Consider the following 22,041-nt stretch of genomic DNA (forward strand, 5'->3'; position numbering starts at 1 on the left):
GGCTGGAGAGAGGCATTCCGTGAAGAAGGAAGGAGAATTTGTTGAGGGTGCTTTGGAAGATGAAGGGATGAGAGGAACCAGGAAGGCTATGGGGAAGGAAAGAAGTAGATGCAGATGAAGGGTTTTCACTTTGCTCTTCTGGACTGGAGTGATCATTTGGGCCCTTCCCCAATCTCACTCTAGGAACAAGGCAGGATTTTACCTCCTCTCCTCCTGAATTCAGACTTGACCTTGTTATTTCTGTCTTTCTGACTGTGAGAGCTTGTGCTGAGATAGAACCCAACTAACCACTGCAAGGAGGACCCCTTGCTGACCCACAGTAGACACAGAGCATGAAAAAGGAATAAACCTTGCTGTGTAATGTCAGTTTGTTGTTTCCTACAGCATAACTTGACAGATTATGGCTAATATGTGACCAATGCCCATGGTAGTGGTAAAGACAATCCAATAAAAAACTTGAACTTATAAATAGCTTTTAATTAATTGACTGATTAATTAATTAGTGCAATAACTATTTACTGAACCCCAATAATGTGTGCCAGGCACTGGTTGAAGCACTAGAGTTACAGTGATGAACAACAAAACTTGCCCATAGCTTACATTCTAGTTCAGGGAGATAATTCGAAAAAGGTAAATATGGAAAATATTTGTTGATGAGAAGTGCCTCTGGTTCATATAATAAAGAAAATGGAACAAAAAAAAAGAGGATATGAAAGGTTTGGGACAGTTGAAATTTTAGTTAAGGATGCTTGAAGAGGCCTTAGTGAGAATGTCCTATTTGAGTGAAGTCCCAAAGGAGGTCAGGTAGTAAGCTTTGCTTATATCAAGGGGAAGAGCATTCCTGGTCGTCAGAGCAGTACATGCAAAGACCCTGGGGTAGAATGTATATAACATATGTTCATGACAAATGATGTGAGTATGGTGAGCACTAGGAAAGCAGCAAGGGATGAGTTAGAGAGACCATGTAAGGCCTCAGGCCACAGTGAGTATTTGACTTTGTTGGGAATGAGAAGGTAAGTCCTTAGAAGGTTTTGGGCAGATGTATGACATGATCTGACTTTATTTTTATGAGAATTCTCTGGCCCACTTGAGAATATACAGGAGGGGACAAGGGCCAAGAAGGCTATTAAAATAATCCAGAAAAGAGATATTGAGGATTTGGACCAAGATGGTTACAGTGGAAGTGAAAGGAAATGGTTTAGATTTTTGATAGGTTTTAAAGGAAGAAATGACAGTATTTGCTGAAAGATTGGATGTGGAGTGTGAAAGACAGAAGTCAAAGATGGCGCCAACATTTCAGCCTGAGAAGCTGGAAGAATGGAGTTACCACCACCTAGAATAGGGAAGATTACGGGAAGGGATGAATTGATTATCAGGAGCTAGGTTTGGGAAATGTTAATTCTGAGATGTTGAATGATTCTTTTCCCACCTCCTTGCCACTCTGAACTTAGAGCACATAGGTCCCACTCAGCTTTATAAACATTGCCAAGCTGAACCAGGAGCATGGTTTAACTAACACAGACCCAAAGTGTGGACTTCTTGTGCCCATGTACAATTCATCATAATTTAGGGGGAAGCCTTCTGGAAGATACCAAGAGAGCATGAGATTTCTCTCTCAATAAGAGCTTACCATTATGAAATGTATTTGGCTAGTGGGACCCATACACTTATAATGAGCTGAATATAGATTCAACTGAGCTATAAAATAAAATAATAACTATTTTAATATACAGCATCTCCCTGCCAAGGCAGCTGAAGAGAGGGCTATGAGCAATAAAATTAGTCCAGAGAAAGAAATGAAAAACCACTGAACACAGCCACCTTCTAAAAGGAAACAGATTAGAAGGGCCCAAAGAGGGAAGCCATCAGCAGGAGTGAAACTCACCAGATAGTAATAAAACAGTTGTGAGGGAAAAGGCCGGAAGGAAATTTTCCAGGCTGCTGTCTGTTGCTTCACTAATCACTGGGGTGACCTCATCTATCCCTCTGGCTTCATCTTCCATCCATGGGTGATGACTCTAAGGCCTGAAGCAGGCCTCCAGACTGCTGTCTCTATCCCCAGTGGTAATTCTTCTCAGTGTCTTCTCACCCTCGTTCCAGCTCTAGACCTTCTGAAAACCTGGGAATCGTTGTCACCTCTTCCTTCTCTCTCACGTCCTATACCCAACATGGTGGCCCTACTATGTCTGTTTCTTAACATTTCACCAGTTACTACCCAGTCCATCATCTCCTTGCTGGACCACAGCAGCCTCCCAGTCAATCATCCTGCTTCCACCCTGTTCTGTACACATTCATGAGGATCAAGTCTTAAAGTGAAAATCAGATTAAGCTTTCCCTCAAACCCTCCAATAGGATCTTGTTTCATTCTGACAAAATTTGAAAGACTCATCAGGACTTCCAAATCCCATACAATGAAGGGCTTTCCCACCTCTCCAATTCACTTTATACCACTCTCCCCTTTGCTTAATTGGTCTTCTATCTATTCTTCACACATATCAAGCTCCTTCCAGCCTCAGGGCCTTTACACAGGCCTGCCTTACTGCCTGGAGTGCTTTTTCTCAGATCTGAACATGGTGGTTCAAGCAATCTTCCCCTGACCTCCCCTATACACACCATCATTGATTACACTCTATCATGACTCTACCTAGTTGTTTTCATGGCAGTATAACCATAGGAAAGGTTCTTATTTGTGTCCTTACATATTGCCTGAGTTCCCCATGTATATGTAAGTGCTATGAGAAGATGGACTCTTATTTCCTTCTGGATCTCCAGCACCTAGAATGTGGTCTAATGTTCATACATCCATGTATTTTATAGGAATGATCAACATGATGACAATGGGTATTAATGGAATAATTACTTTGCATCAGGCAAAATATATGCATGGCATTTGTCATTTTGTCCCTAAATATCTAACAGTGCCTGGCACACAGTAGGTGCTCGATATTTTTCATGATGAATGAATGAATTTAATTCTTCATGTAACCCATTTTGCAAATGAGAAGTTATACATTTGCCCAAAGTCTTACAGATGCTAAATGGTGAAGCCAGAATTTGAACCCACACAGACAGAATACAGCAGATGTTCTTAACACACAGTAGGACTTCAATGAGTGGCTATCATAGCATGCAAGTCAAATTTACATAAATCCAGAGCAAGAAAACTCAGTAGCCAGGACATTTTTTTCCCCAAGCGTAGAGATCTTTGCCTCCCCACTAGATGTAATAATTTCATTCGAGGCATAAGGAAAAAGAAATTTGGAATTCGAAAGTGTGTTTTTGGACTTGAAACTTGACAGCAAAAGCCTTTTGACTGGCCTTGATTTCAGTTGCTATTGAATGCGCTGGTGAAGACAGAGTATTTACATCCAGCTCAGTGCTGCCCACAGTTTGGAGGCTGAAATCAAATGATTATTTCTGAAAGTATTTTATTTTAAAAGCCTTTGAGTGACAAATGATTTAGCAAGTTTTCAACACTGTGCTTCATGTGGTTTCAGTTGCCAGAGGGTGACTTATGGCCAAACCTGGGCACTCTAACCCAAGTCAGCTTACATGGGCCTAGGCCGTCATCTTTTTTATTATAGTCAATAAAGGTTAGCACATTTTCTGTTCTGAGTGGTTTATTGTTGTCCTGATGGGAACATCTCGGAGGAAGGAATACCAGTGCAGCAGAACAGACCATATAGAGGTGGAAAGTGGAATTCCTGTTCCCATGCAGAGCAGAGGAGCATGGCAAAGGGCAGAAAGCATTCACCTGTATACTTTGCCTCTCATCCTTTCTGACTTCAGATCAGTTGGCCACCAGGTCCTCAACTTGGTGATAGTTAAAGCTTTTTTGAGGATAGCTATCCGGTTGTTATTATTATGAAATACCCATTTTATTCAATATCCACTTGTCCTTAATGTGTATTCTGGATATTTCACATGCACCATTTATTTATTCCTTAAACAACTATTTTAGTTGGAATTAAGTTTGGCTCAGAATGACAGAAATTCTAACCAAAAAAAAATCATGATTTTTTTTTTTTTTTTTGTCTTGTATAAAATAAGTCTGGGAAGAGGCAGTCCATGTTCAGGGAATGAGTGTCATGATATCACCAGGAACCCTGGTTTTTTTTAACTTGCTGCCCTTCCATCCTAGCAAACTGTGGCCTACAGCCCACTGCCTGTTTTTGTAAATAAAGTGTTATTGGAACACAGCCATGCTCATTCATTTACATGCTGTCTGTGCCTGCTTTTGCACTACAGTAGAGTTGAGTAGCTGCCACAGAGAACATATGGCCTGCAAAGCCCAAAATACTTGCTATCTGACCCTAAAAGGAAAATATTTGCTGATCCCTGTCCTAGGACATGATTTCTGTCTCCTAATTCAAAATAGCTGCTTAAGCTCCAGCCCTCATGTCTGTACTCTAAGCAACAGGAATGAAAAAGGATAAAAGAAGAACCCTTCTCTCTTTATGGACACATCCTAGAAATTGCAGGTAACCCTTCTGCTTACATTTCGTCAGTCAGAATTTAGACAAATGGTCCCACACAGCTGCAAGAGAGGCTAAGAAATACAGATGAGAATCTGTATATGTATATATAAGCTGTATGTATATATACGTTATATATCTACATATATATTATGTAGATATGTGTATATATATGAAATACAAATAAGAAATCATTATTCTAGTAGCCATGTGCCTATGTAAAAGTCAGAGAACCTAGACTAAGAAGAATGGCAAACAAAAAGTAAAATAGACAACTAGCAGTACTTCTTTCACAGGAATTCTGCAACTTAGATATTATTCCTACCTGACAGTTAGGAAAGCTAAATCTCAAACACTTCATCAATTTATAAGCCATATCCCATTTTCACAAATATTTAAAATGTGAAAAATAGGCCATTTACAATGGGAGGATTGGGGGACATCAGGGAAGCGTCATCCTTTCATAATTTTCCACTGTACCAAAATGTTAAAATTGGACTTCCAAGTCCATATCCTACAAGCTTTTCTTCTTCCCCTTGACTTAATCCACCTTCTTCAGTGCTGACTGGTGCCTTTCTGGTTCTAAATAACCAAAAACCTCCCCATCTCCAAAATACCAAGAAGAAAGCCACTGCTTGACTCAGCAGGGAGATCCTTTAGGGTGAGGCCTATGTCCTAATCATCCTAGGATCACCCAGCCCCTCACACAGGCTTTGGAACAGAATAGATGTCTAGCAAACCATGACCAAACTGAACACAATTAAATGGTGAGTTTCTTTGAAGTAATAACCGTGTCATCCTTTTCCTTTGTCCAGTTTCTTTTATGGTCTTGATCATGCTGCAAATATTGTGGGTAACTGTATCAGTCAAAATTAGTTCAGTTCCAAGTAGCAGAGCCCAGCTCAAACTGGCTGAAACTGAAAAGAATATTTATTGGCTAATGTTATTGAGAAGTCCAGGCAGGGGTGGTGGTTCTATATGCAGGCACAACTAGATCTCATATCTCTCCACCTCTGTCTTTCTATCTATCTATCATCTATCATCTATCTATCTATCATCATTTATCTGCTTACCTACCTACCTATCTACCTCTCTCTCTCTCTCTGTTCATCCATCTGTCTCTCCCACTCCTGTTGCATTTATCTCTTTTCTCTGCTTCTCTGAGCATGGTAGCCTCATTCCTTCTTCTACAAAAGACTGGAGGAGAAGTAACAATTTCTCCACATCCCATGGTCTTTGCTCCCCAGGATCCTGAAAGAAAATGGTCTCTCTCTCTCTCTCTCTCTCTCTCTCTTTCCTTCTCTTTCTCTCTCATTCACTATCAGATCTTCTAGAAGACTCAAATGGGGAACTTGCCATCCTTGAACCAATCACTATGACCATGAATAATCTTATTGGCCAGGTACAAGTCAGGAGCCCATCTGAGGATTGAGAAGGAGTAGGTCACCCACCCCTCCAGGTTCCTGACAACATATGGAGGGTCTGGGGTGCCAGATATGCGAGAGCAATCTGTTGTGCTCTTTTTAGATGTGGTCCTTGAAGTAAAAAATATAAAGGCCTGAAGGATACATACCCATCAGTCCATTAGCAAAATTCTCTTTCAGAAGCAGAATTCAGATGGCCATTCAGGGGAAACAGCCCACCTTACATATTGCTAAGAAGTGATTATTATGTTTTAAACATTGATGAAGGTTTTAGAAGCTCAGCCTTTCAAACCTCACCACCATCTTTTTCACATGTGTGCATTCTCTCTGGTATTCGGGGCAGATATTCAGGCCTTTTCCTTGTACATCAGTTATTGTTTATTTGGGATTCATGTGTTTCTTTGACCTTCCATGCAAGGTTGATGGATGGGTTTTTAAGCATCTTTAAATGAATTACAATATATGCCAAACTTATATTTTTGTAATATTTCTGCCAAACTGGACTACAGTGGATGGCTTATTTCCACATTCCTTTGGAATGTGCACGTTCATAAAATTTTACGCCTGTCAGTTGGTAATTTGCCAACATTCATTTGCTATCACATCATGATCATTTTTTTTTAAACCACAACAAAAAAAAATTTAAACACAGGTATTAACATAGACAGAAATGTCTTCCAATAGCATGTCATTTTGGATGTCTTGGCTGGAGAAAGATAAGCTCCATAAAAGAAGGTGCAGCTGGAAAGAAATACAGAAAGGGATGGGAGGGTGACTGTGCTGGGTGAGCATGGTATTCTTTGGTGTTTGTACAATTCTCAGGCCACTAACCTGGGAAGTTGCTTTCTCTGCAGAGTATGCAAAACACTTAGATTTTTCTCATGGGACATCCCCAGACTCAAGCTATGTTTACACCTATTCTGTTAGCTGAAACTCTTGGTTTCAGAGACAAATATCCAACTCAAAATGGCTTAATTAATAAAGAAGGGGGGGAAGGAGGAATTTTCAGCTTAAATAACTAAAAGGTCCAAGGACCCTATTGACTTCAGATTCAGCTGGATCCAGAAGCCTATATGATATCATCAAGGTACTGTCTCACTCCATGTCTCAGCTCTGCTCTCCTCTGGCTTGGATTCATTCTTAGATTGGCTTTCACACAGAGGTGGCAAGAATACTGCTGTCAGCTCCCACCTGGCATTTTACAACTCCATGAAGAGATGGCCACTTCTCTGACAGGGCTGACTCTTATTAAGCTGGTTTGGGGCCTGTGCCCATCCATCACTGAACAATATGTCATGGCCAAGAGGACACTGCATTTTGAATGACTGTGTTTGATCATATGCTCCCACTTAGATGGAGCACAGACTGAGTGGAGGAGGGGTGATTTCCCAAAGGAAATTTAGGATGCTATTGTTTAAAGAAGGGGGTTGAATATCATGCAGGAAAAATGGAGCATGACCCACCATGCCTACCTTTCTGAAATATTCAGTGGGGAAATCAATGCATGATTGCCACACCCACTCCTCCTCAAAATTAGGAGAAGAGAATTCAGGGATGAGAGTTCTAGAAGGTCCCTTACAAATCATGAAGACTGGTAGTGTTCCGGAATGTTTTTTGCTTTCTTTTTGAAATTAAGAGTTCTATTAAATGTCAGTAAGTTCCTTTGGTTGAAGTGCAGCTGGAGGATCCAGAGCTCAGGTTGCTGAGTTGTCTCTTTTACCCCTACTAACCCCCATAGACATACCAAGTTTCTGAAGATCTTCCATGAACTTCTGAGAACTATAGATGAAAACTTTATACAGAACCATAATGGTATGCAAAGGATTTTGCCCAAGGTTGCAAAGTTTGCCACCTTCCAAGTTTACAGAGCTGGTTCAAAGTGACAGAGCTGGTTCTAAATCCCAGGGTGTCTGGTTTCTAGCCCAGAGTTTTTCTTCTCTCATTTTTCTCTAAGTGAAGAAGCAATAGCTTGGTGAACTTTCTACTGGGAGCATGCTGACATCATCTAAACTTTCTGATAAAACTATATTTGCCTTTAGCAACTGATATGTGGATGAGCCAATCTCTCAGATTTGCATCCCAAGCCATGGGGAGGAGATCTGGAGCAGCCCTTCCTCCTTTGGTGCATGAATCTTGCTGGGAGATAAGATTCATTGTACTCAAAGAGGGAGGTGAGAGTCTAATAGGCTGATATATCGTCTGCCAAGACAGTGACCTAAACACTCTGCCACAACAGTGGGTTTCTGATCACTTGATTCCCATTTGATCATATTTCTAAACTGAGTTGGTAAGACTTTTGACTAAAATGATAGATTTTCCTCTGAAAGTATTCCAATTATTTCTTGTTGTATGGCAAACTACACCAAAACTTAGTGGCTTAAACAATCATTTTCATATGTTTCATGATTCTGTGGGTCAAGAACATCATCAGGACTAAGCTGGACAGTTTGGTTCCATGTGACTTGATGATGTTCAGCTGGTGGTTGGGCTAAGTTGGACTGGACTGGACTGGCCTGTAGAGTCCAAGAAGTCTTCAGGCACAAACCTGATGCCTTGGTGGGCACGGCTGTAGGTTGGGCTCAGCTGGGCCTCTCTTCTGCATGTACTCTCAGAGCCTTTCCTGTAGGTCCTCCATCGGGATAGATGGGTTCCTTATGTGGTGGCTTAGGGCTCTTGGAGACCAAGTCAGAAGCTGTGAGTCCTTGCAGAATCTGGGCCATAGCATCACTTCTGAGCATGTATACCCCACTGGTCAGAGAAGTCACAGACCAGAGCAGATCCAAGGGGTGGAAAAATGGACTCATTTCTGATAGCCATCTTTGCTCCATACAGTAATACACCATGGATCCAATCCCCTGGTGCAGTTTCCAGTAATCTCTGCATTCCCAAAGGATTTCCTAACTGCAGCTTTGGATAGACTTAGTCAAAGCTGTACCCCCTTTTCAGTACAGAAGCTCCCAGGAGGTACAGTAATGTGAATTTCTGCATTAGAGGATCCCGAGAGCAGAGCTACTCAGACTTACCTGCCATAGTTTCTCTGAGGGATCTGGTGAATGCAGATTCTGAGACAGCAGGTCTGGGATAGGATCTGACATTCTACACATTTGACCATCTCCCAGCTGAAGCTTGATGCTGATGAGCTGGTTCAAGGACCACACTTAGAGAACACAGACCTCAAGCGATGGTTTTTAGCTCTATTTAGCAGCTGAGTCCATTTTATAAAAAGAATGTCAAGTTGAGGCTCAGTATTACAAAAGATAAAAACATAGGTGCTCTGGGTGAAGCGAGTGGCACAAGGAGACCTGGACCTAATTGCCGTGCTCCAGAGAGTGCCAAAAGAACCTCAGAGAAGGGCTTGGGGCCCAGAACCCAAAATGAAACCAATAGACTTAGAAGGAAGCTAGAGAGGGAGCCAGTCTGGAGTAGTGGCCACCCTATGGAAAGGGACCCTTGGTCCCAGTCGCAGTAACAATACTGATGTTTCTTTAGGACTTCAAGGTTTGCCAAGCCTTTACTCTGGGTTATCTTTCTGGTCTTCCAGCAGCCTTTCAAAGGCAGTATTATTATCATCCCCACTTCACTAACAAGGAACATGAGGCTGCAGGATGGGGCACTGGCTCGGAGTCAGGCAGCTAAATGTGGACGTGGAGGAGTCTAGCTCTTGTTTCTACACTGCCCTGCACAGACAGACAGAGGAAAAGTCTCCATTCTGGGCAGACAGGCCAGACTTGAGGTGCAAAGCCAGTGTCAGAAAGCCTGAGGCAGAAAGGCAGGCAGAGAGCTGACATCAGCACCAGAATGATTCAGGGCTAAGGGCATGGGCAGATAGGCTGCGGATTTGAGTCCTGGCCTCTGACTTGGCGATGTGATCTAGGGCCCACCTAGCTTTGCTCTACTGTAGGGGTAAATCAGTGCCCACTTCATGCCATTGTTGTGATGATGCATGCATAGCAGGCAGCCTTGAACAGGGCTCATAGTGGTGCTCAGGAAGCAGGAGATATGGCACCCCTTTACATCATCTGAACCCAGGTAGAGGGGTTCCAAGTGAGAGTGCCACATATACCTCTGTCTGCAGGTGTGCAAAAGGAGGCTGGGTAACCCTGGGCAAGGACAACAGTTAAGGGGACTCAATGGCATGATCTCTTTACGTTCCCTCCAACCCAGTGCTTCTCAACTTCTGGGCAGACTTCCTCCTCAGAGGAGGTTTGGCAATGTCGGAGGACATTTTTGTTTTTTGTTTTTTTGTTTTGTTTTTTTAAAATATTTATTTATTTATGAGAGAGAGAGAGAGAGAGAGAGGCAGAGACACAGGAGGAGGAAGAAGCAGGCTCCATGCAGGGAGCCCGACGCGGGACTCCATCCCGGGACCCCAGGATCGCGCCCTGGGCCAAAGGCAGGCACTAAACCACTGAGCCACGCAGGGATCCCCGGAGGACATTTTTGATCGTCACGATTTGAGGGAGGTGCAACTGGTATCTAGCTGGAAGCCAAGGATGCTGCTAAAATGTACAGGACAGCCCTCCTCCCCAATATTTATGGGCCCCTAAAATGTCAGCAGTGCTGAGGATGAGAAACCCTTATCCCAGCTGACAGTTTAAGATCATTTCTTGAGCAAGAACCTCTATCAGGCCTTATACTAAGATAGAAGTTGGCAAACTATGGCCTATAGACCAAACACTGCTTGTTTTGGGAAATAAAGTTTTATTGGAACACAGCTATGCCCATTCATTTACCTGTACTTGCTTTGTGTTCCAAAGAGTTTGTCACCACCATGCTGTCCTCCCCAAGAAGAGCTGGGCTGCCGAAGATTTGCCTGGAGCTAAGGAGAGTTGGCATGGGCATCACTCCTGGTACTGCACAGCTGGAGAGAGGCACCTCACCTCCAGGCTAGAGTGCCTTCAGCAGCATAACCAAGATAATGTTCCTAGCCCCCACCTTGCTCTGGGGAGTGGGAACAGATGAGATCATGTCTGAGCAGGCCCTGTGGGCTCCTGCGAGATAGGAAGCCATCCATACCTCATGGGTGGTGCCTTGTTCCGCTAGAAACTAATGATTTGGTGTGAAATATGGCCTTGCCCGGGATGGAGCTGAAACAGGCCAAAGCCCGGGGTCAGGCCCCTGCTCAAAGGGAAGGATTAAAAAGAAATTAATCTCTCTTGTTCTCTCTTTGTTCGCCATCTCCAATGGAGAGAGGCCAAGAGCAAGGAGGACATTGATGGATAGACTGAGGGTGTTGTCCTCTGAGGCCTCTTTGGGTGGAGTTGTGCAGGGATCTAGGTTGTACCCTGAAAACCTAGCCTACCACAGTCCTCAGGCCCCATCCACAAGAGAGTTCCACCCAGCTTCATTTCACCAGCTGGGTCACTCAGGGACACACATTTATCTGAGGAGGCTAGTGGAATTTCTAGCATTGATTTCCAGCAACTTAGTTGCTAAACAAATAGATATTTAGACCTAAAATGAGGTACTGAGGTAAGAACCCAGAGGGTAGGAGTTCAGGTTGGTAAGATATGGGACGGTGCAGGTTTTACAGGTGTAGCTTCAGTCCCCGAGTGAGGGGTGTGAGTTTTGGGTATATGCATGCATTTCTTGTTCCTCTAACACTTTCTTCTTGTAAGAAGCCATTGTGAGGGGAGGGTTGTGGCTCAGAACTACGCTCCATAGATGCTTCGTGGAATCAGAACCTGAGAATTAGAGAAACATTTCTTTTAGGGAAAGCAGAAATATGCAGAGAAACTTTCAGAAAGCTGAACAATCCGGGAAGGAAAACATCTCTGTGGTTCAGACCAGTTGAGAGACACGTGAAGTGAATGCTGCCCAGCTGGCTCAGACGAGGGGGATGAAGGGAGGGAGGCATCAGGAGCCCTGCTCCAGGGAAAGCAGCAGCGCCCAGACAGAGCTGCATTACTTGCTCAATCCAGAGGTGAGGCTCCAGGGCCTGGCTCTTCTGCCTCCTTTCCCATTAGTGCTCAGCCTTCACTTCTGCCTCTTTCAACCTTTCTGCAGGGCTAACTTGAGGAGTTTTGCAGAGGGAAAGGCTAAATGTCCCTACTGCAAACCCCAAGCCCACTTTTGGTCATTCGCATCCAAGCCGTCCTTTCTGAAGGACCACAGAAAAATGAGGGATCAAAAGTTTGGCATTGAAACTGCTGTTTACCCCTCAATCTATAACGTATTCCATACTTTGGAGATCTAGCATGGATCTCGGAGGAGAATTTGGCCCATTATATGGTATGAGACACATATTAAAAACATACCCCAAATATGTAAACTCTCAGACAATAGCATTGCAGAGGAAAGCATAATATTATTTAAAATCTGGGCCAAAGGTCACAAATGCAGAAACTTCCCTGGAACTGTTAGGGATGCTAGAAGAGGAATTATCGTCATTTGATGCACATCAGACGGACTTCTGCTGACTTCAGAGTGTTGCATCTGGTTGGCTGGCCATGCTTACTCTGAGCCTTGTATCCTTCTTTAAGGAGGAAATGAATTGCTAAAGGGGAATTCAGTGGCTGGAGCATCTTCTGGAATCTGTTTTCTTCATCTTTGAAACCACAGATGTTTGCAAGTTCAAGATCTTGCTCCTGAGTTACTTGGAGGAACATCTTTAGATCAGGGTTTTTGCAAATGATGAGAATATTTGGGATCTTGCTTTTTTTTTCTGTCTGTATTCCTTCATTCATGGCTGCATTCTTGAAATATTTATTAAGTACCTATTATGTGCCAGGGAGGGTACTAAGTGCTAGAGATATAACAATGGGCAAACCCAGACATCACCCCTGCCTCATGGGGCTTTTAGTCAATTGGCAAAGACAGATGCCAATCAAAGGATCACATGAATAGATTAAAGTACATCTGTGAAATGGCAGAAGGCAGAAGGATGGGTGGTTTAAAGTCATAGGACACTGGCTCTTGTTTGTTTAGTGTTTTTCTGTGCTAACACTATTGCTGTGATTGAGCCTCTTCATTATTATGTCGACATTGCAAATGAGAAAGCAGAGGCATAAAAACATGACACACTTAGGGAGCACCAGAGCCAAATTCAAATCCAGATATTTTGACTCTGGAATGCTGGCCCTTAACCCATACACTAGGAGAAGTAGAGCCCTGGAAGTCCAGGCGGGTTTTTATGCTGAAGTGGCAATTGAGTCATGAGCTGAAGGATAAATTGGAGCTGATTAGGTAGACAGATGGTGTTCCAGGCAGAGGGAACAGTGCATGAAAAGGTTCTGTGACTGGAGGACATGGGGAATACAGAAAGCAAAAGGATTGGTGGTGTGAGAAGTCGGCAAGGGCCAGACCGTGCTAAGGCGCTGACTGCAGTGCTCCTCTCAGGCTTCTCCCAAGTGGATTTCCTGCCCATGTTGTATGGCTTGGTGCTGGAAGCAGCTTTTGGGGAGTGCAAAGTGAACTGGCTGACTTTCAGAGATAGCAGAGCTCACACCACAACTACTCAGTAAGTAAAGGATTCCCTCCAGAGGTAGCCTGAATAACCGGAAAAAGCAAAAGCTGGATTCCTTTGCAGGCTGAGATCTGTTACACAAATTGGTTGCCAGCAACGGGAGATAGCACAATGCCGTTCAGAATGGTGCGAAGACATCAGAGAGGCACAGAGAGTGGGCAGGTCCTGGTACGCCCCCAACAGAATTCCCAGTGTTTTCCCTGGTCCTTGTCCCTGCTTCTAAAACATGTGTCCCAGAACTTGGCTCACACTGTCGTCTCTATCAGGGGTCCCCTCTGCAGCTTTTCACCCCAAATTCTGCTTGTCGGTACGACTCTCTTCAAATTGGTGCGAAAATCCACAAACCTTCTCCTGGCCATTGGCCTAAGGAAGCCTCTCGCTCCTCTTATGTCAGTAGGATTTTGTGTCCCCCCCTTTGCAGCATTTGTCACTTTATTTCTTACTATTACCATCACTCAAGCTCATGTCTCATCTCTCCTAAGAGACTGTCAACTCCAGATCTATGTATGCGTGTTAGTCCTGGTATCCTGTAGTGTACACAGCACAGAGCCAGGCACATGGTAGGCTTTCTGGAAGTCCTTGCTGGATGCTGCTGTCTTTTGACAAACCAACTCAAAAGCACATACGCAAATGAGAGAACATAATGACTTGTGGAACTGGAAGATTGAGATCCCACCTTCAGGCATGGTGGGACCCAGGGGCTCAAATGATATATATGGTAAGAACCTGATTTCTCTACACCCTGTCCCCTATACTTTTCTGTGGGCTGGTTACTTCCTCAGGCTCCACTTGGTAGCACAAGGGCTACTATTCATCATCCTTCCAGGTTCAGGTCCATTTGCAAAAAAGAGGGTGCCTTTTTTCCAATAGTCCAGCAAAACTCTTGATACACCTCATTGGATCCAACTGAGACCTTGCAGCCAGGGGATGTGATAGTGTGATTGGCCAAGCTGAGTCACATGCTCTATGTCCTGGGTGGACTTCTGTGCCCAGAAGTGGAGGACATGGGAGTTTGGGCTACCTCCCTGGCAGTAGGGTAGTGGGATGCTATAGGGCCACACCTCATGCCCCCTCTGTTCTGCCTAAAAGGCAATAATGTGAGAGGGTGGACCTCCCTGCTTTTGGAAGACCGCTGCTGACATTGTTAGAGTGGGAGTATCCATAGTGAGAGAAAAGATGACTCAGCCCCAGATTTTAGGTCCTAACCCTTCTCTCCAAAGACCTGCAAAGGAAATCCCCCAATTTTTAAGGCTGGATGAAACGTTAGGAAATGCAGTTAAGTGAGTCCCCAAGGCTTCTTTCCTGCTCTCTCTCAGCCAAAACGAAATGTTTGTCTCCAAGGGAGGACGTTCATCCTCTGATTAAGAAGGCAGAGATTCCTCCCATTCTGGGAATTTCTGCAGCCCCACGGGGTTATCTGTGTGGGTACATGAACTCCAGCGTGGGATCTGGGGGAGAGGCAATTGAGAGGTTCCACAAGTCCTGGGGCACAGTCACTTTGGTATTGTTGTAAGGGCTGCTCTCTCTTGCTGAAGCCTTTCCCCTCCAACGTGCTAACTCAGTGAGAGCTACGATTTCAGCAACTCCAAGAATTTACTGATGAGGGTACAGAAGCACTGCCCGGAGTTACCCCAGAGCTCGACATGAGTACCTGAAGGATGCTGCTTCTCTGCCTGGTCCATCGGCCTCCCAAGGGCAGGGACCATACCATCTTTGCTAACTGCCAGGCCTAGGGCTTCATCTCATTTGATTATCATAGTGATCCGTGAAGAGCCTGAGTCTTGGAAAGTTCAACAACTTTGCCCAGCGCCACTCAGGTGGTAAGAAGTTGACCTGGGTTGTCTGACTTTAGCACTTCTGTGTGTAACCATTTTTCTAGGTAGGTTGATCCATTTCTGAGGTGTCTGTGACAATCTCATGCAAAATGTTGTTAGCACCTCTGGTACCTATTTCTCTTTCTGAAAGAAATTTTTGCTTTTGCTCCAGGCTCCTTTGAAAGGCTAGCTGGGATGAGGAGATGCTGCTGCCTCACACAGGTCCTCCCCAAGACTTAGCTGTGCTCCCAGGACTGTTGCCTTTCTTAATTTAAAGCTCAGATGTGCTCAAGCTGGGGCCGATAGGATTTCTCCACCAGTTGAGACAACGAAAACGCATTTCTGGCATGGTTTGAATTAAACGAGAATTTCCCGTTTTTCATAAACATTTACAGTAGTTGTGGATGCAGAGTTGAAAGGTTTAGGGTTTTGGTGTTTAATTAGAAACAAATGCCCTTTATGGTCCTGTTAGTGAGGGCGGCAGGTCTCAGATTATTAGGATTATTCCTATTATTTGTGCCTGCATTTTGATTTTTTTTTCCAAGGTGCCTGGTGCCGACTTCCCTCCAGTGGCTGGATGTGGTGGTGGGAAATGGGATCCTCAGAATCACCGGTGAATTTTCTGTCTGGGAGCCAGGGCTCTGTGCTGGCTTTGGGCTTCACCTCCACATAGCCCAAGGCTCCCTTCCTTCCTTTCCAGGGACGGGTGTGAGCTGCAGGCTTAAAACAGACAGAGCAGCTGTGGCCTCTCTAGAGGCCTGGGCGGAGAGATGTTTGCCTGCCTGGAGAACCCAGGTGCTCAGAGATGAGGCTGGCCAGGCCCCTGGTCTCAGCCCTCACTCTTGGTTTAAAACAAGGGTGGCTTGTACTATGGGGCACATGCATGGAAACCCAGTCCTTAGGAAGCAGCAGAGAAAAATCACAGCCACACAATTTGCAGGTGGCTTTGTTTTTGTCATTGATATCGATTCTAAGGCTGTGCCTTCAGGAAGGGAAGAAGAAAAGGCTGATCATAGCAGCCTGAGATACCCCATATCCTAAAAGAAGGTGTCATCCATTTGGTATGTTCTGAAAAGAGGCCTGTGTCTCCTGTCACAGTCCCTAAGAGGCTGTCTACAGCCTGGCTACTAATCCCTTTGGACCTTCTCTGCACCTGTGTCTTGAAAGCTCAAACAAGAGGACAGAAAATGCCTGGGAGTCCGTTCTACCCTGTTAGGGATATCATGAGCTCCCATCAAGCGGTGTCTTTGAATATTTGGTGATAGAGACCATCTAGATTATTTCATAAGCAGTTAAAGAGGTCATAGGAATTTGCAGGTGGAAGGGCCCTTAAAAGCATTTCAGTCTACTAGTCCCATTTTACAGATGAGATAAATAAGGCCAGAGAAGCTCACCCACATAATCACAGATGAGGAGTTGGACAGCCAGCACAGCCCAGGTCCTCTGCATCCTGGAATACTGCATTCTATCTCGATGTGCAAAGAATCAGGCAAATTTTGTATTCAGACACTCTTGGGTGTATTTAAACACTTTATAAAAGACATTCAGTTTTCTTTAGATAAGACTAGGCAGGGTTACATTACTTCCCCCACAAAACAGTTATATAAGCACTATTCCATGATTCATTATAGAAAATCTGAAAATTTTAATGAAGTTTAAAGAAGAAATTAAAAGTCCCACATATCCCTACCTGTAAAAGTCACCCATATCCCATACTATTAGTATGTCTTGGTCTCTTGTCCTCTTTTTTTTTTTTTTTTTTTTTTTTTTTAACTTAGAAAATTAGACTTTAACTGATGCAGAGGGTTTGGCTCTGAGGTTTCAGTCTCAGGACTGTCATTTCCTTGTGGTGACCTGGGACCAATCACTTAACGCCACAAAGCCTCCATGTCCTCGTGGGGTTCTTGTGAGAATTAAACAAAATTATTAATCTAGGGTGTTCAGCAGAGTGCTTAGTGCATTTTAATATACTTCTGTTACTATCATTGTAAGAAAAACAGAAAAATCTGGAAGCCCAACAATCATAACAACACAAAATTATTAAGTTACAAAAGCCAAACAAAATGACACTAAAGTAGAAGAATGATTACAAATTGTTCAGCCACTCAAGAAGAAAATTTATTTGGCTGGCCAGTTTTTAAATCCTCATTCCTAAATCCATTTGGACAATTAAAAAATAATTTTTTAAGGGAAAATTATTGGAAAGCCACATAAAATGGGTTCCTGTATAATTTGCCTACAGGAAAACTCCAAGTGTTTTAAACAGCAGAAATGATACTAATGTTGATATGAAATTATGAGACATATATGCCAACTGGGACATTTTTAGAGGCCCTTTTGTTTCTCTCTCTTCTCTCTCTTTCTTTCAGACTCACAGGGTGGGGTTAGTTTTACCAGGCAATTTTAATAGAACAAAGTCATATAATGAACTTTTTCACGTAAAATGCATTTTTTCCATGATTCACTCACTGTACCTTGTTTACAAAGCTTGTAAATATGGTAGATTAAATGGGTCCCTTTCTCTAGCGTGCAGAAGTCCAGACCCCTCAAAGGCAGAGGAGGAGAATGAGGGGGAGGAGGCCAGGGAGGAAGAAGGAGAAGAAAGCAATAAACAGAGGGGGAGCAGGCAGGAGCAACATGAAAATGAAAAGAAATGTATGGCTGTGGAAAAACGGAGTGATTTTCTAGAGTGGAAGGTGCGAGCCTCGCCACCTGCCCCACCCCCACCCCCACCCCTAGCGAAGGTCGCCTTATATGCTGACTTGCTGGAGCACAGAGGAAATGTCTCACTGAGACGGTGAAAGTTGTCCCACAAATCAGACCTCCCCTTCAGGCAGTGAAAGCTGGGCCCTGAGCACTGGAAGCCTCCTCTTCGCATTTTGAAAGACCATGTTTCTCCAAGTTGAGGACAGGAGCCTGCTCTTAGAGGTATGGGGAACTAAGGGCATGTGTTGTGGTTGGGTAGGCATGAGTTCAAAAGTAGTTTGGGATATAAAAATATGTGGCCAGGGGTATGTTTCAAAACACTTTGCCAACAGAAAGAAAAAAGGGAAGAAAGGTTAGTTAGCTAAAGCAGATGTAGCAACTTCTTGATCATCATTGAATCTGAGTGATGGGCATATGGAGGTGGTAATTAGCCTAATTTTGTGTGTCAACTTGCCTGGGCCATAATGCCCAGGTATTTTCAAACATTATTCTGGATGTTTCTGTGAGGGTGTTTTTTGGATGAGATTAAAGTTAAATCTGTGGACTTTGAGTAAAGCAGCTCGCCCTCCATAATGTAGGTGGGCCTCATCTAATCAGTTGAAGGCCTTAAAGAAGCCAGACTGACTTCCACTTAGCAGACAGGTAATTCTCCCAGCACACTGCCTTGAAACTTGAGCTGCAACTCTCCCCTGAGTCTCCAGCCTGGTGGCCTCTCCCATCAGATTGTAAAATTACCAAACTTCCAGAATTGATTGAGCCAATTCCTTAAAATCAATCTCTTTCACCCACTCTCTATTTCTCATTCTATACACATGCATGTGTACACTCACATCACACACACCTGTTGGTTCTATTTCTCTGGAGAACCTTTATTAATATGGAGGTTCACTCTATTATTAGTGTATTTCTGAAAATTTGGAAATGAGGCAGACCTGTGGCTGAATCCCACCCTCATCTCTTACTAGCTGTGCAACCTTGGGCAAGTCACTGACGTTCTCTGACTCTGTTTCGCCATCTACCACAAGGGACTCCTTATAATGTCTTGTTTATGGAATTTAGAGAGAATTATATGAAACAGTGGGTAAAATGGAATTCACACATCTATTTATGCACTGATTGAACAAATACTTACTGCTTACTGTCTGTTTCCTGTGTTGGAGTTATGATGTTGAATGCAAAGAGATGAGATCTCTGCCCTTGTTTACATTTTTCAAGCAGATTTCAGTGCTTGATGAAGGAGATGGGATAGAATTAAATGAGATCATCAGACTCCTGAAGGTATAGAACGTGTAATCACAAACTGGGATAAAGGCTTTGAAGTGAGGAACTGTGATTATCCGAGAGCAAAGGAACGTGAGCAGGAAAAGGGGATTCAGGGGAGGCTCCCTGGAGGCAGTGTTGCTGGTGCTGAGGGGGAACAGGTAGTGCATAGGCTTTGAAGAGGGAGAGAAGAGACAAGTATGACTGCAAGAAGGCCAAGGGAGAGGGAGGGAACATGAGGCCAGGGTGCATGGGGACCCGTTCGGGCCAGGCTGGATGTTGTGGGGAAGAGTGTGTGAGGAGTATGGTCCAGACCATAATGAGCAGTAAGAAGCCATGGAAAGGCTTCTGTTACTATAGTGTGTGTGTGTGTGTGTGTGTGTGTGTGTGTGTGTGTGTGTGTGTTTGAGAAGGTCTGTCTAATTTTTGCCTTTAGAAAAGAAGAGCCTGGACTTTAAGACTTAGTAGGTTGGTGAAGGAGCCGAGGGAGGGAGCCCTGTGGGCAACTGGTACTCTTCTCTGGGCAGGAGTGATAGTGGCTAGAAGCAGCTGCTGCTTTTACTGCTGTTAGAACTGCCACCGCAAGTGGTACTGACCAGAGGCTTCAGCTGTCCTAACGCTGGCTGAGGGCAGGGCCCTATGCATTAAGCCTGTATTTAGAAAGGTATGTGCTTTGCAAGCAGCTGGCCACCCAGAAAGGATTGCCAGCAGGCAGCAGCCCACGGGGCCTCCATCTCATGCCATGCACATTCTCTGGGACCTTGGCCCAGTCATTCTTCTCTCCGAGCCTCAGTTTCTCCATTTGGAACGTAGTAATACCTGATCTAACAGCCTGGCCGGGCAGCTGTGAGTTCAGTGATATCAGAGCTCATGAACGTGGAATGACTTTGAAAAGTTACAAAAGCACTGAGGGGGGAAAAAAAGGTAAGGCGGTGTTTGCTCCGCATCTGGTTTCCATATCGTCTCAGGCATTTGCTTCGGGAGAGCAGCCTCGGAGACGCGAGACAGCTTAGTTCCAGGTTTGGGCCTCAGGGTCCCAGTGGTGAGAAGAATTTTTGCATGATGAGAATAACCAGGGCATGGCATTCTATCCTCCCTCCATCTACCCCTTTGCAAAAGGAACCCTGCTGAATCCTCCTGCGGGTGCTGGGACCTCCTCCCGTTCGGAGACGAGGGGACCTGACGGGCTGCCCGGTGGTGGTCGGTGCTGTGAATAAGCGCTGCATCCGGGACCCCAGCTCCTGTCTGGGGCCGCCAGTCACTTTTCTGTTTTACACACACTCCACTTTTCTGTCATAAATAAGTATGGATCATAGAGTTTTAAACCAGGGGTTACTTTAGGGATCAACAAATAGATTTTTTTTTTTTACCTGCATGCACACCATCTTAAACATCTGATTTCATTGCCAAGATTTAAGTATTTGGTGGTTCACATAAAAACCTAGGGTTTTAGTCTCTCTGGAGAAATGGAGAATCCGGCTGCTGAGGAGCTGTATTTCTGAGAAACAACACTGGCTGCAATAGAGCGATGGCTGCCCCTGAGCTGGTACGAGGGTGTCCCCAGGGTGCCACCGTCCCTTCTGCCCCTGCCGGGGGGCTGCTGCCTGCCGGCCTGGTGCCCAGGTGAACGCTGAACATTTGTGAGCCCTCACTGAAACCACCCTTCTCATTTGGAAATTGGAAAAACTGAGTTCCAGAGAGGCCAGGTGACCTCTCAGAGGTCACACAGCTTGTGGGGGGCAAACATTGGTAGCAGGAAAGGATCAAGGATCGGCTGCCCTCCTCACTGCCGGGGCATCGCCCCTCCTTGCTGACTCAGGTCAGCCAGGTCCGAGGGAGAGACTCCTGCATGGCTGTCTCTGCCCTTGTCCCTTCTGCCCGGAGGAGGAGGGCTTCCGCTCAGAGCAGGCATGGCCACTGGAGTGAGAGCCAGAGGAGGACACAGGCAGACCAGAAGTCAGCGTGACTTTTGCAAAGGACCCAGGATCAATCGACTGTATTTAACCCTTTTATCACTTGCAGCAGTTGACAAAATAATTAATTGATAGTGTAGTTCCAAAATGATTTCTGACCACAGAGGTATTCTGAAGGGGGAACACAGCTGCATCTTCAGGAGAAGAGCATTACTGTGCTGCGTAGGACCTGTCCTGCGTGGCTATCTGGAGAGGACCTGGGGCGTTCGGGTCAGCTGGTAACCACGCAGCGCCTGGGCCTTGGAGCACTCTGGCAGCTACAATCCCAGGGTTTTGTATTCAGAGGAGGCCCCTGCTGTCTGTGACGCTGGCTGTTCCCGCCCCCGCCCCCCACCCCCGCACCCCTCCTACTGCAGACCCAGACCCATCCATCCTCTTCAGGCACCCCTGACCCTGGCCTAGGCCTGGCAAGCCTGAAGAGTCCCCTGGCAGAGAATCTTCCACTTCTCTGGACTGCAAGCTTTTGTTGAAAGGCTTATAGAACACCCTCTTCCGCAGCAAGAATTCTTCAGTTGACAATTCCTTTAGAGGGGACAAGGAACCCAAGTTCCATTTCCTGCATCTGCAGCATTCAGAATTCCCAGGCCTCTGCTTCTCCTCCTCCTTAGTAGAGGCTGCACTGGCTTGTTTTTCTCCTCCGGCCTCTGAAACTTCCCGGGGACTGAGCAAAGCTCTCCTGCGGCCGAGGGTTTTGTGTGCTACCCCACGGAGGGAGCGTTCATCTTCATTATTTCCTAAGAGGAGCTGCCGGAGCAACAATGAGACATTTTATGAGAAAGAAGACCTTAAACTGGTTTTCATTAAATGTGGCTTGATGGAGGCGAACCGGAAACATCCATTGGAGCAATGGCAGCCTTTCAAAGCCCCCCTGCAGAAACGATAAGCTATAAAAACAAATGGCCCAGCAACAGAACAAAAAACAAG

General features: G+C 44.9%; 1 protein-coding gene and 1 long non-coding RNA gene across 24 annotated transcripts in view; one reads left to right on the forward strand and one right to left on the reverse strand.

Annotated features, from left to right (window-relative positions):
• The window catches only part of ERC2 (ELKS/RAB6-interacting/CAST family member 2), a 906,960-nt gene that overhangs the window by 843,933 nt on the left and 40,986 nt on the right, over positions 1-22,041 (forward strand). The window lies entirely within an intron of this gene.
• On the reverse strand, positions 6,254-7,469 carry LOC140611323 (uncharacterized). Its single transcript, XR_012012597.1, has 2 exons — positions 7,372-7,469; positions 6,254-6,640 (listed from the first exon to the last, which is right to left on the reverse strand). It is a non-coding gene; the product is annotated as an uncharacterized lncRNA (long non-coding RNA).

The sequence above is a fragment of the Canis lupus genome, chromosome 19 (assembly GCF_048164855.1).
Source record: "Canis lupus baileyi chromosome 19, mCanLup2.hap1, whole genome shotgun sequence".
Taxonomy (NCBI): Eukaryota; Metazoa; Chordata; class Mammalia; order Carnivora; family Canidae; genus Canis; species Canis lupus.